The 12,426-nt window shown below is 46.9% G+C and overlaps 1 protein-coding gene across 9 annotated transcripts in view; it reads right to left on the minus strand.

The window, feature by feature from the left end:
• ABTB3 (ankyrin repeat and BTB domain containing 3) overlaps window positions 1-12,426 on the minus strand; it is a 313,346-nt gene that overhangs the window by 44,422 nt on the left and 256,498 nt on the right. The gene's annotated exons all lie outside the window — the stretch shown is intronic.

Consider the following 12,426-nt stretch of genomic DNA (forward strand, 5'->3'; position numbering starts at 1 on the left):
CACAGATAAGGGACTTGCCCAAGGCCACGCAGCCAAAAAGCAGTGAGCTGGGATGTGAGCCCAAGGCAGTCTGTGGAGAGCTGACCTGGGTATCTACTGTGTCCCCCTGTCCCCCCATCACAGCATATACTATTTGCCTCTTTCCTTGTCTGACTTCCCCTCCAGGCTGGGGACTTCTGAGAGCAGGCACCTTGTCCAGCAAGTCTCTGCATCACAATCCAGACAGCACCCAGCACATGGAGGTGTTAAAATACGTTAGCCGAGTGAACACAGAATGGCTGGAGTCTCTACTTCCAAAGTGGAAGCAGGGCGGAGACCTGGCAAGATGAAATAAGAGTACCAGTGGTGAGATGCTCTGGAAACTAACTGAGCCAGTTGGGCGAAGTGAGCCAGGTTAGGGAAGGGTGGGGAGGAGAATCAAGGAATTCAAGAAGGGGATACAAACAACGCTTGTAAAGGATGTTACTTCCTTCTTATGGTGAATTGTCAAATCAAACCACCAAGCATTTACTGAGCACCTGTTTGCAAGAGGCTCACAATGCCTGGAAGGGGAGAGGGCACAGGCCCTGGTAACCATAATGCCATGTGGTAATTGCAGTGATTGAGGTGTTCAGAGACACACACCAAACAGAGTCTAGGGGATCCAGCAAGGCTTCCTGGGGAAGATGACCCCTGAGCTTTGTCTTTTTTTTAATATATATTTTTATTGGAGTATAATTGCGTTACAATGTTGTGTTAGTTTCTGCCGTACAACAAAGTGAATCAGCTACATGTACACATATATCCCCATATCTCCTCCCTCTTGAGCCTCCCTCCCACTCTCCCTATCCAACCCCCCTAGGTGGTCACAAAGCATCGAGCTGATCTCCCTGTGCTATGTGGCTGCTTCCCACTAGCTGTCTATTTTACGTTTGGTAGTGTATATATGTCCATGCCACTCTCTCACTTTGTCACAGCTTACCCTTCCCTCGCTGTGTCCTCAAGTCCGTTCTCTACGGCTGCGTCTTTATTCCTGCCTTGCCACTAGGTTCATCAGTACCGTTTTTTTTAGATTCCATATATATGTGTTAGCATACGGTATTTGTTTTTCTCTTTCTGACTTACTTCACTCTGTATGACAGACTGAACTGTGTCTTAAGTAAGGAGAGAGAGGGACAGAGGGTAGGAGAACTTGGAGCAGGGCTTGCATGAGCAAAGGTATGGACACGAGACGTGGCGGGCTCTGAGAGCTAACTATGGAGGTTTTAGTGTTTCTGGGGCATAAACTTCCAGGCAGAGGGCCAGAAGCTGAGGGTGGGGAACTTTACTTAATCCTAAGACTTTATCCGTAAGAGCCACTGAAGGTTTCTAAGCAGGCAGGGGAGTGATACGGTTGGATGGCCAACTCTGGGAGAGCATGGAGGATGGATCTAAGGGGAGCTGACCCTAGAGGTGGGGAGATGTTGGTGCTAAAAGAAACAGCCAAACGGAAAGAAGTCACGGCCCAAGTGTGAAGTGACAAGGGGCTGAGTGAAGGTGGTGGGTGCTGGGATGGAGCAGAGGACGAGGATTCCGTCTTTTCTGCGAGCAGGTGCCCATTTCTCAGGTGATGGCCCTTGTCCTCAGGCTGGTGAACTACACGCCCTGCATCATCAGGAGTCTGTGCTGTCCCGGACCCCTTCATATTCCTGCTCGTTGCTAATGCCGGGCATGGATACTCAGGAGAGGAGCCAGGGGTCCAGAATTCCTGGTTCCACTCCTGCCTCTAAATAACCCACTTTCTGGTGTGAGGAAGGGTTAAGTTTGCCAGGGAACTAGCTTCTTTTTAATCCTTGAAGGAAATGAGATGGACTATTGTTCTGAAAGTTTATGGCACTAAGGCTCCTCAGTACGGCTAGGATCTGGGGCAGAGGACCTGAGGGATGAAGAACAGAGGGAGCCTTAGGAATCAAGTGGGATGGTCTTGACCCTTCACTGGGTTCCTGATCTATCATTCATCTCAGCTGGCAAAGGAGCCTTGGAGGAAGGCTGTCCCAAAATAGGAACGCAGTCACAGGAGATGTTAGGGCTCTTAGAGGACCAGAGGGCACTGATGCAGTGACGATGGAATCCAGAGAAAGAGGAAGGTTGGTGTTGACGTGGGGTCTAATCTGCATACATGCCTCAGGAACTGCGTGTCAGGCCAGGCGCTCCGAGGGCTTGTTTGTAGGACAGCCCTGGGAGGAACTAAGAAAGGTATTTAGGAGACTTGGACCTGGACCCTGGACTCCAGGATTCAGACCTTTTCATGGCAGGTCGGGGAGCCAAGACTACCTCAGTTGGAAGACTCTCCAGGGAAGCCTGAGAGCTCTCCAGGTGTGGGTAGGGGAGGGCTGAAGACTCCGGGTCTGGCTTTAGACCATGGCATCAGCACCCAAGATGTGAACTTCTAAGGGCACATAATGGGGCTGTGCCCTAGGGCTTCTTGGTCCAGTTCATGGGAATTTGGACTTGGGATTCTTACAGCTACGGTATGGCCAGATTTAGCAAATAAATATGATTTAGCAAATAAATATGCTTTAGCAAATATTGAGTGAAACTTATACTAGAACATTATTCACTGTTTATCTGAAATTGAAATTTAACTTAAAAAAAAAAATCTGGGAAAGGGCAGAGCCACGTGCCATGATTTGAAAAGAATACACGGTGAGATCATGGATCCCACTGAAGTGTAGACAGCACCCATCTCCAGGGGAAGAGGGGAGGTGCTTGGTGTGGCAGTGGGTTTCATCTAAGGGACCCATGTTCCCCAAAAACTGGTTAAGGCAGATGCTTCAGGCAAAATGAACACGACAGAGAGAAGAGGGTGAGAGCAACAGGGTGAGATCCTGGGGCACACATCACAGAGGCTTCCGGAGAGGGAGAGATGGGGGCCTGCAGGTGTCGTACCGAGGTGTCTGGAGCCTTGATGGGGGTGTGTGTGCAAATCTCGGGGAGGTATCTGATTTGACTAATTGTAAGGGAAACCTTTCTTCTAACAGACCACTATCTAATTCTGGAAGAGGTTGCTTTGTGAAATCAAGAGCCTCCTTCTTGGGGAGCAAAGATGCTGTGAATCGTCACCATCACTGAATTTGCAATTTCCTCTCTCCTGTCTGTGTCCAAGCCCCTCCTGCTCTCTTCAATGCCTGACTGACTCTCTCAAATAAGCATCTTTTCCGGAATCACGCTAAATTCCACGTGACTGGATGAGGGTTACTGCGGCATGTCCTGTGTGTGGGCACCAGGAGGGGAGGTTATGGAGGAGAGACAGAGACCCTACCCTGTGTTCACAGAGCTCCCAGACTGGTAAAGCGATAATTCCTGGAACATCAGGAGAAGTGTTTACCAGCTACAAAGGTCCTTGATTTTAATTAGAAAGAGAGAAATGGCAAGAAAATTACTGTCGCTAAGGTGATGATGATGGTAATTGTTATTATAGGAATCCAACGTTTATTGAATACTTACTATTGAAATCTAAGCTCTTCCCATGTATTAACTCATACGATCAGTACAACAAGCCCACAATGTAGGTGATGTTGGGAGCCCCGTTCCAGAGATGAGGAAACTGCCCAAGTCACAGAGCTGGTAAGTGGCGAGCCAGGATTTGACCTGGTTGATCTGAGACCCCAGCCTGACACTGGCACTTCTCCATCATGCTGGCATGCCCACACATACAACCGTCTACTGGGCCAAACTGCTTGGATGGCTCTCAGACCTTCAAATTGGGCCTGTCCAGCATGGAGCTTTTTATGTCCATCCCCACCCTCCATTCTTGTCCTCCAGTCATCCCATCTCCGTAAATGGCACCACCGTCCACCCAGGCGCTCAGGCCAGAACCTTCTCTCATGCCCATATTCATTCCATCAGCTGTTAATGTTCCCACCCAAATCCCAAATCCGCCCACTTCTCTCCACCTCCACCACCCGTACCCTGGTTCTAAACACCAGCATCTTTTTTTTTTTATTGGGGCATAGTTGTTTTACAACGTTGTGTTAGTTTCTACCATACAGCGAAGTAAAGTAGAGTCCCCTGGGCTATACAGCAGGTTCTTATTAGTTATCTCTTTTATACATATTAGTGTGTATATGTCAATCTCAATCTCCCAATTCATCCCATCCCCCCACCCCTGCTTCCCCCCCTTGGTGTCCATACAACACCAGCATCTCTTGCCTAGAGGTTGTAATTTCAGTCCTATTAAAGTGCTCGTAATGCAGAGTCTTTCAGGTCTGGGCATATTTTAATTCTTAGGCCTGTGATATCCTAGACAGCTGATGACAAAGAAGGACTGCCTTGCACCAAGCATAGGCATAAGAATTTGTTATGACAAATTCTTATGACAGTGCTTTGGCTTGGGTCATTAGCAGGGGAGGGCTGGGAAGGGACAGTTGTTTAGACTTTTATATATTGGAAAGTTGTATTTTGAAATGTTTTAATAAAAGTTTTCTGTGTGAGGGACTTCCCTGGTGGCACAGTGGTTAAGAATCCGCCTGCCAATGCAGGGGACACGGGTTCAATCCCTGGGCTGGGAAGATCCCACATGCCATGCAGCAACTAAGCCCGTGTGCTACAACTACTGAAGCCCACGCACCTAGAGCCCATGCTCTCCAACAAGAAAAGCCACGGCATTGAGAAGCCCACGCACCACAACGAAGAGTAGCCCCCGCTCGCCACAACTAGAGAAAGCCCGCACGCAGGAACGAAGACCCAACACAGCCAAAAAATAAATAAATAAAATAAATTAAAAAAAAGTTTTCCGTGTGATTTCACTCTTCTCTCTATCCAAACCAGTCTCTTACACAAGGCGAGAGTGAGCTTAAAACGTCTATAAGGGGAATTCCCTGGTGGCCCAGTGGTTAGGACTCTGCGCTCTCACTGCCGAGGGCCCAGGTTCAATCCCTGGTCGGGGAACTAAGATCCCACAAGCCATGGAGCATGGCCAAGGAAAAAAAAGTTTATAGGACCATGTTCTGCCTCTGCTTAACACCTTTCAATGCCTTCCCATGTACTGAGAGTAGAATCCAGCTCTCCACGCATGGCCTGCCGGGCTCTGGGGTACCGGCCCTGCCCTGCTCTCCAGCACTTCCCTGCCTCCTTCACTCTGTACCAGCAACTCTCCTCTCTCTTCTGTACCTTCAGCTGGCCAACGTCTGTCCTGCCTGGAGGACTTTACTCCTGCTGTTCCCCTCCGCTAGAATGCCCTTCCCCTGGCTCTTTGCAGGGCTGACTCCTTCTCTCCCCTCAAGTGTCAGCTTGGAGGTCATGTCCAAAGGATGTCTCCTCTGACCATCTAAAGGAGGTAAGTTTCTCCCCTATCTTTGTACACCTTGGCTCCAGGTCAATTTCATCTGTCTCCTTCTTAGCACCTTTCAAAGTCTGTGACTATTTTTTTTTTTTAATTTTTTTTAATTAATTAATTAATTAATTAATTAATTTATTTATTTATTTATTTATTTATTTATTTATTTTTGGCTGTGTTGGGTCTTCGTTTCTGTGCGAGGGCTTTCTCTAGTTGCGGCAAGCGGGGGCCACTCTTCATCGCGGTGCGCGGGCCTCTCACTATCGCGGCCTCTCTTGTTGCGGAGCACAAGCTCCAGACGCGTAGGCTCAGTAGTTGTGGCTCATGGGCTTAGTTGCTCTGTGGCATGTGCGATCTTCCCAGACCAGGGCTCGAACCCGTGTCCCCTGCATTGGCAGGCGGATTCTCAACCACTGTGCCACCAGGGAAGCCCTGTGACTATTTTATTAATTTATTTTTTCGCTTGTAAAAAGCTTGGTTTTTTGTTTTTTGTTTTGTTTTTCCATGAGAATGTCAGCCTCCTGGGGGCAGGACCACATCTACCTTATTGTCTGTTGTATCCCCAACAGTGCCTGAAGCATAACGGCATTAACAGATGTGTGATCCATGCACAACCCACCGTTCATTCTTGAGAGCAGACCCCAGGAAACGTCTGTTCATCAAGAATCCCTCGGCCATACAAAGTTAAGTAATGGTTCTGGTTACTGAATTCTGCCAGCCAACGCAGGAAAGCAAACTGAAACAGGTAAGAAACATTTTCCATAGCGGTATGTGAAAATGTGGCTTTCTGTTCAACTGGGTTTGTTAGAAAATTTAACTCTGCAAAGTCTTAATTCCTGCAGCATTCCTGCAGACACGACTCAGAGCTCCATTTACTCTTTCTGGAAATTCTCTGAGGGATCTGCCCCGGAAGACCAGCAGGTTGCCCGTGGCCTGGACAAATGAGCATGCCTGCCTAAGTGCAGGACTTATTTATGTAGAAATCTATAAAGCCGGTCACCTGGGGCTTCACTAGAAGGTGATCAACTTTGTGGTTTTTCCCTCTGAGTGGCTTTCAATGATGCCATAAAAAATTCTGATCAATTTAAGTAAGAGTGGTCAGCTACCAAGGTCATCAATTTCTCTGATTTCTCAAGGACCCCGGCCCCAAGAGACTGGTTCAATATTTCCCACTACTTCAGGAACATGACTTCAGAAAGATGTTTTCCAGGAGGCCTGCAGGCCTGAGGACAGCAGTGATTGCACTGCCTTTTCTCCCCTGGGAAGGAGGTGGCATTGAGGTGAGAACTGATACATTCTGCTGATATCTTGATGCAGTCCAAGTGACAAATGCAAGCTGGTGAGGCCTCAGACACATTTTATTCATTTATGAATTTTAAAAGCTAGCACAGAAGTTACAAGCATGAACTCTGGTTTTCCCAGCTCTACTGCTTAGCAGCTATGTGATCTTGGGGCAAGTTATTTAACCTCTGTGTTATTCAGTTTTCTCATCTGTAAAATGAGCTTTTAGTAATAATACCTTCCTTGTAGGATTTTGGGTGCGGATTAAATGAGATAATCCACGTACAGTGTGTGGAAGAGAACAGAGCTTGGCACACAGCTCTCATTAAGTGTTATAGATCTCATACCATAATCATTATTACAAATCACAAAGCAAGGTGCAGACTGGAGAAAATACACTGTATTTCAAAGAAGCAAATGCAGAGACACAGAGACTAAAGAACGTTTTAGGAATAGCGCTTCTTAAGGTCTCAGATTAGATACTGTATTTAACAAATTCCACCAGAATAAAGGCGGTCCTTTTCCTAGTGGGGAAACCATGCCCCCGGAAGGACTGTCGTTCCTGTCCTATATGCTTCTGCAAGCAAACTGTAAGTGATGACAGAGGTTGGGGAGGGAGGGGGGATGGAAGTCATACTTGATGAAAGCACAGTTTCTGGAACAGTTCAACAGCAAGAAAAGGCAGAGCCTCTTAGGATGCTATGGGCCTGCCCAGCCAGGCTCCCAGACCCTCTTTCCTCCTCCACCACCAGGACCAATCCTGACCCCACTGGTACGAGAAGGTACCCTGCAGCTCCCAGGATCCCTGAGCTCCAGTGGAACTCTGCTAAGCCCGTCCCACAGAGTGTGCGCTCAGAAGCCAGACTGCCTGGGTTCACTGCTTGGCTCTGCCCTCACTCACTGGGTAATGCTGCACAGGTTACTCAATCTCCTTTATTTTTCTCCTCTGTAAAACAGGGACACTAACATTACATGTTTTACTTATCCAACAAAGACTTAGAAAGCAATGACCATGGACCAGGCATATTGTAAGTTTTTTTTACAAATATTGACTTATTTAACTCTCATGATATCCCTATGAGGAAAGCATTATTATTACTAACCTATTTTACAGATAAGGAAAATGAGGCACAGAGAGGTTAATTAATTTGCTCATTGTCACACAGCTAATAAGGAGGAGTCAGGATGTGAACTGAGACAGTCTGGATCCGGGGTCAGTCCCACTGACTAGTCCGTACTGCTCAGTTCTTAGTGATGTGCTGGCAACCACTGGGCTTCCAAAGGGACTCCTCATGACCCTGGGATCTGAACCCCAAAAGGCCTAAGCAGTTCCCATAACCATGACTTCCTCATCAGTAATAAAAAAAGCTACCCTTCACTGCATGCTCATTATATGCCAAGCGCTGTACAAAGTGCTCGGTTCCCACCACTTCAATGGATTCTCTCCTTGAAGGAACTGCTGGAAGCTGAAGCCCAGGTTTGAGTGTCTGACACCAAAGCCTGTGCATCTACGCAGCAGGCAGAGCCCAGGCCCCAGCACCAGAGTCCACATCCTTGTTTGGCTTCTTACTTGCTATCTTGGGCAGGTAGCTTAACCTCTCTAAGCCTCTGTCTCTCTATCTGCAAAGCAGGGATGACAACAACAGTACTTAATGTCTATATCTGCAATGAGGATTAAAGGAGGTGATACTTTCGGACCACTCAGCACAGTGTGTGATCATAACTGCCTGATACATGGGATGCATATTTATTACGATACTATTATTTTATAATTGCAGGTCCTCTTTCTAGGGATTTAATCAGGCCATCTGGAATCTCCCCTTTCCCCCTTCCCCCTCCCCCATCCTCCAACCACACAATCCTGCCCAGTCCCAGGGCAGGTCTTTCCTTGCCCCCGAGGCGATTTCCAGCTGTCCCAGAGCCGGGCCCCACCGGAGCCCAGCCCTTGCTGCAGCCTCATGTTTGCTGGGCCTTGTGAAAGCTCTGCGATTTCTCTCATGGCTTCTCACTTCCCTTTCCCTGTGTTTCTATTCTTGTTCATCAAGGTCTCGCCAGCAGGCTGGCAACCTGAGACAGAGCAACTTTCGAGACCTCTCTCAGAGGCAGTGGCCTGGGGTCAGCCTGGGGGCCATGTGAGGGGAGGAGCCGCCGTGCCCTGCCCCCTCTGCTGCCTGGGCTCTGTGACTGTAATTTGGTTTACAGTTTGGCTCCCCAAGGCTAGCGGCCAGATTAGTTGCCTTGGAACAGAGTAAAGGTGTTAGCGATAATCAGAGAAATAGTAAATATTTACAGTTTCCCAACACACTATAGTTAATATACTACTACTACTACTACTAACTGACATTTATAGATAGCTTTCCATGTGCTAAGCATTTCACATGTAATAACCCACCTCATCCTCAACATAGCCCTCAAAACTGGGCACTGTTCTTTTCATTTTACAGATGGAAAAACAGAGGCATGGAGGTTATGTTACCTGCCCAAGGCCACACAGCTTGTAGGTGGCAAGGCCTGGTTTAACCCAGGTGGTCTGACTCTTGAGCCCATGCTCACTTCTTGCCAAAACCCTTAAACCCAAAAGGCAGGTTTCCACATGCCCATTTCACAGATGAGGAAACAGAGACCGAGAGGCGTTAAGTAACCTGCCCCAAAGTCACTTGGCTCTTCTATCTCCAAGTCACCAGATCCGTCTCGTCACAAAGTTAGGCCTAAGTAAGACTTGGGTTGGTGAGGAGTCCCACACCTGGTCCCAGCCCAACTCCTCAGAATCCAACACTATCGAATGCCACGAGCCACAGCCTGGGAATACAGAGGGGCCAATAGGATGAGATTTCGGCCCCAGAGAACCTCGGAGGCTAAGCGAACTGCCATGATTCATTCATTCCACATATTGAGCACCAGCTACAGGCCAGGCGCTGGGTTAGGTGCTGGGGTCCAGCAGCAAGTGGACCAGACACGGGCCCTGCCCTCCCAGGTTGTCATGGAGAAGGATATTAAGCAAGATGTTTGGCTACATAGGTGACTATGTAACTGGAAATGGAGTTGCCTAGGGTTGAGAGTACAACACTAACTCAAAATAGTAATTGCGGATCAAGTCGCCATCCCTTCATATTTCTCTGTGGGCATGGAGATTTCTGACATCCAGGAGCAGAGGACGATGCTGATTTCATTTATCTGCCGACCCAGGAACTCACCTAAGGGTGGCAGAAAATACTATTCATGAAATGGGAGAGCAGTACATACGTGTCAAGGTTTTTGTGAGGAATCAGTGAGAGGGTGCATACGAATCTATTCTTGCTATGCTGGAGGTACTGTTTGAATGCAGATACGTAACTGGAGATGTGGGATGTGTGACACAGACTCTGAATTTCTAGAAGATGTGGGTGGGCCTATGTCAGTCATCGGAAATGCAGGAGAAACATTACAAGGAGTCAACACTCCCACTACCTCTTTAGGAATTCAGGGTAATGTTGTGTTGGCTGTGAAACAACACCTAAACTAGGGATGGAACGGGGTTCATTTTGGGCAAACTCTGATTCCTTGGATGATTAGAGTAAAGGTGTTAAGCAGGATTCTGAGGCCATGACCAGATTTAGCCAAGAAAGAGGAACCCTACAGAACAGGGGCCTACATAATGGTTCTGAAAGCAACTGGTAAGGCAGGAATAGGGCCAATGGTTTAAGTTTTGGCTGTACCACCCATTAGCTGTGACCTTGGATACATCCCATTTCCACTGACTGCTTCAGTATCCTTATCTATAAAATGGGGGTGTTGGGCTAGTCAAGCTCTTGGGTGCCTCCAAGCATGGACATTCTCTGAGTTTATCACATGTTTTCTGGTGTTCAGGTACCACTCTTTACTGTGCAACAGCTTTTCTCCCTGACTCCATCTTGACATTTTAGCTTCTTGGTTTTTGCTCTAATTTCATGCAAACACTTATTACTGTAGCCAAGAGGATCACCTGGGAAAGAAATGCGTCTAGTTTCCCAGCTTACTGGGCACCTGGATGAGGTCAGCTTGAGGAGAAACAAGGCCAAGAATTTGCCAGTTTACACTTTCATTTAAAAGCAGCCCAGTGGTTCTCAAAGCACAACAAAGAAAGCCACACCCTGTCCCTGCTGTGAAGCACAGGAGTCTGCCTGGAAGAGAATTTCAGGAAGGAGGGAGAGGTGCTGGGCCTGGGAGCAGAAGGGCAAACTCTAGGCCAGTGCCGTCCTAGCACCTATGCTGCTGACCGGCACAGGGTTTGAAAACAGTTGGAAAACTTTGATGTGGGGCATACGTATGCCTAGTTCTTCTTTTTTTTTTTTTTTTTTAGTTGTTTTGTTTGTTTGTTTTTTTATACTGCAGGTTCTTATTAGGCATCAATTTTATACACATCACTGTATACATGTCAATCCCAATCGCCCAATTCAGCACACCACCATCCCCACCCCACTGCAGTTTTCTTATCTCACTTCCAGCTGGGTCCACTCATTGGTGTTCCCTGTCTGGCTCTGGGGCATCTGAGTTTTGGACGGTGGACTAGGGAAGGGTGATATGGGATAAGTTCTAGTATCATAGATGGGTATTAAGGAGCTAATGTTTTAAGAAATCTTCATTAATTCATTCTGATCACCTATTATATGTCAAGCAGTATGCAAGGCATACTAAAAGTATTTTATTGGTTCTCAAATAATAGTAATACTAGTAATAATAATTACAAACACATTAGTACTTATTGTATACTAGAAACTGTTCTAATTTTATTATATGTGTGTGTATATATATATATATATATATATACACACACACACACACACAGACACCCACACACACCCACATACTCATTCATATATGTGAACTTATCCAATCCTTACTTTAACACTAGAAAATTTATCTTCGTTGCTCAGAAGAAGAAACTGCAGCACAGAGAGGCTAAGAAACTTGCCCCAGGTCACAGAGCCTGAAAGTAGTAAGTAGAACTGAGATTTGAACCAGGCAGACTGTTGCTGGAGCCCTGCTCTTACTGCCCCATTCCCCTGCCTCTCTGTGTTACCAAAGGCCTTCCATGTTCACTTAGATTCTGTTCAAATTCTGCGTGGGTAACTACTAGATGCCTGGTCCTGAGTTGGGTGCCAAAGAAATCTAAATTCTCAACCACAAGCTTCAAATTCAAGGCTGTCTTGCAGTTGCCCCTCTGGAAAGTTCCCCATCTCTCAACCATTTCTTCTTTCTCACCATTCCAGCCACAGGGCCTCTTCCCACTTCATATACACATTTCCCTACCGCTTTCTTGCCTGCATGCATGGTGTGTCCCTCACTGCAAATCCTCTCCCCTGAATCCTGCTTTCCTTCAAGTTGTATTCTAGACCCAAGTCCCAGATCACAGCTTCTGACCTGCAGAATCCCAGAAGGTCAGTGCTGAAGGACAGCACTCAGTTCAACTCTTTACCTTCTTAAGATCAGGAAACTGGAAGCCTGAGAAGGGTTAACTAATTAACTAATTAGTTAATTAGTTAACTAATTAACTAAGGGTTAACTAATTAACCCAGATGTATTTAGGAGCAGAATTCATGTCTTCTTTTAAGGTCATTTAGCAAGTCTCTCTATGGAAGGATACCTTTAGGTTTTGCAGGGCAGTGATTCTCAAACGGGGGTGATTTTGTCTCCCAGGGGACATTTGGCAATGTCTGGAGACATTTTTGGCTGTGACAACTAGGGACCTGTTACTGGCGTCTAGTAGGTAGAGGCAAAAGATTCTGCTAAACATCTTATAATGCACAGGACATCCCCCACTACAAAGAATGATCCAGCCCAAGATGTCAATAGTGCTGAGGTTGAGAAACCCTGGTGGAGGGAAATACAAT

Source organism: Balaenoptera physalus (genome assembly GCF_965194825.1).
Source record: "Balaenoptera physalus genome assembly, chromosome: 13".
Classification (NCBI taxonomy): Eukaryota; Metazoa; Chordata; class Mammalia; order Artiodactyla; family Balaenopteridae; genus Balaenoptera; species Balaenoptera physalus.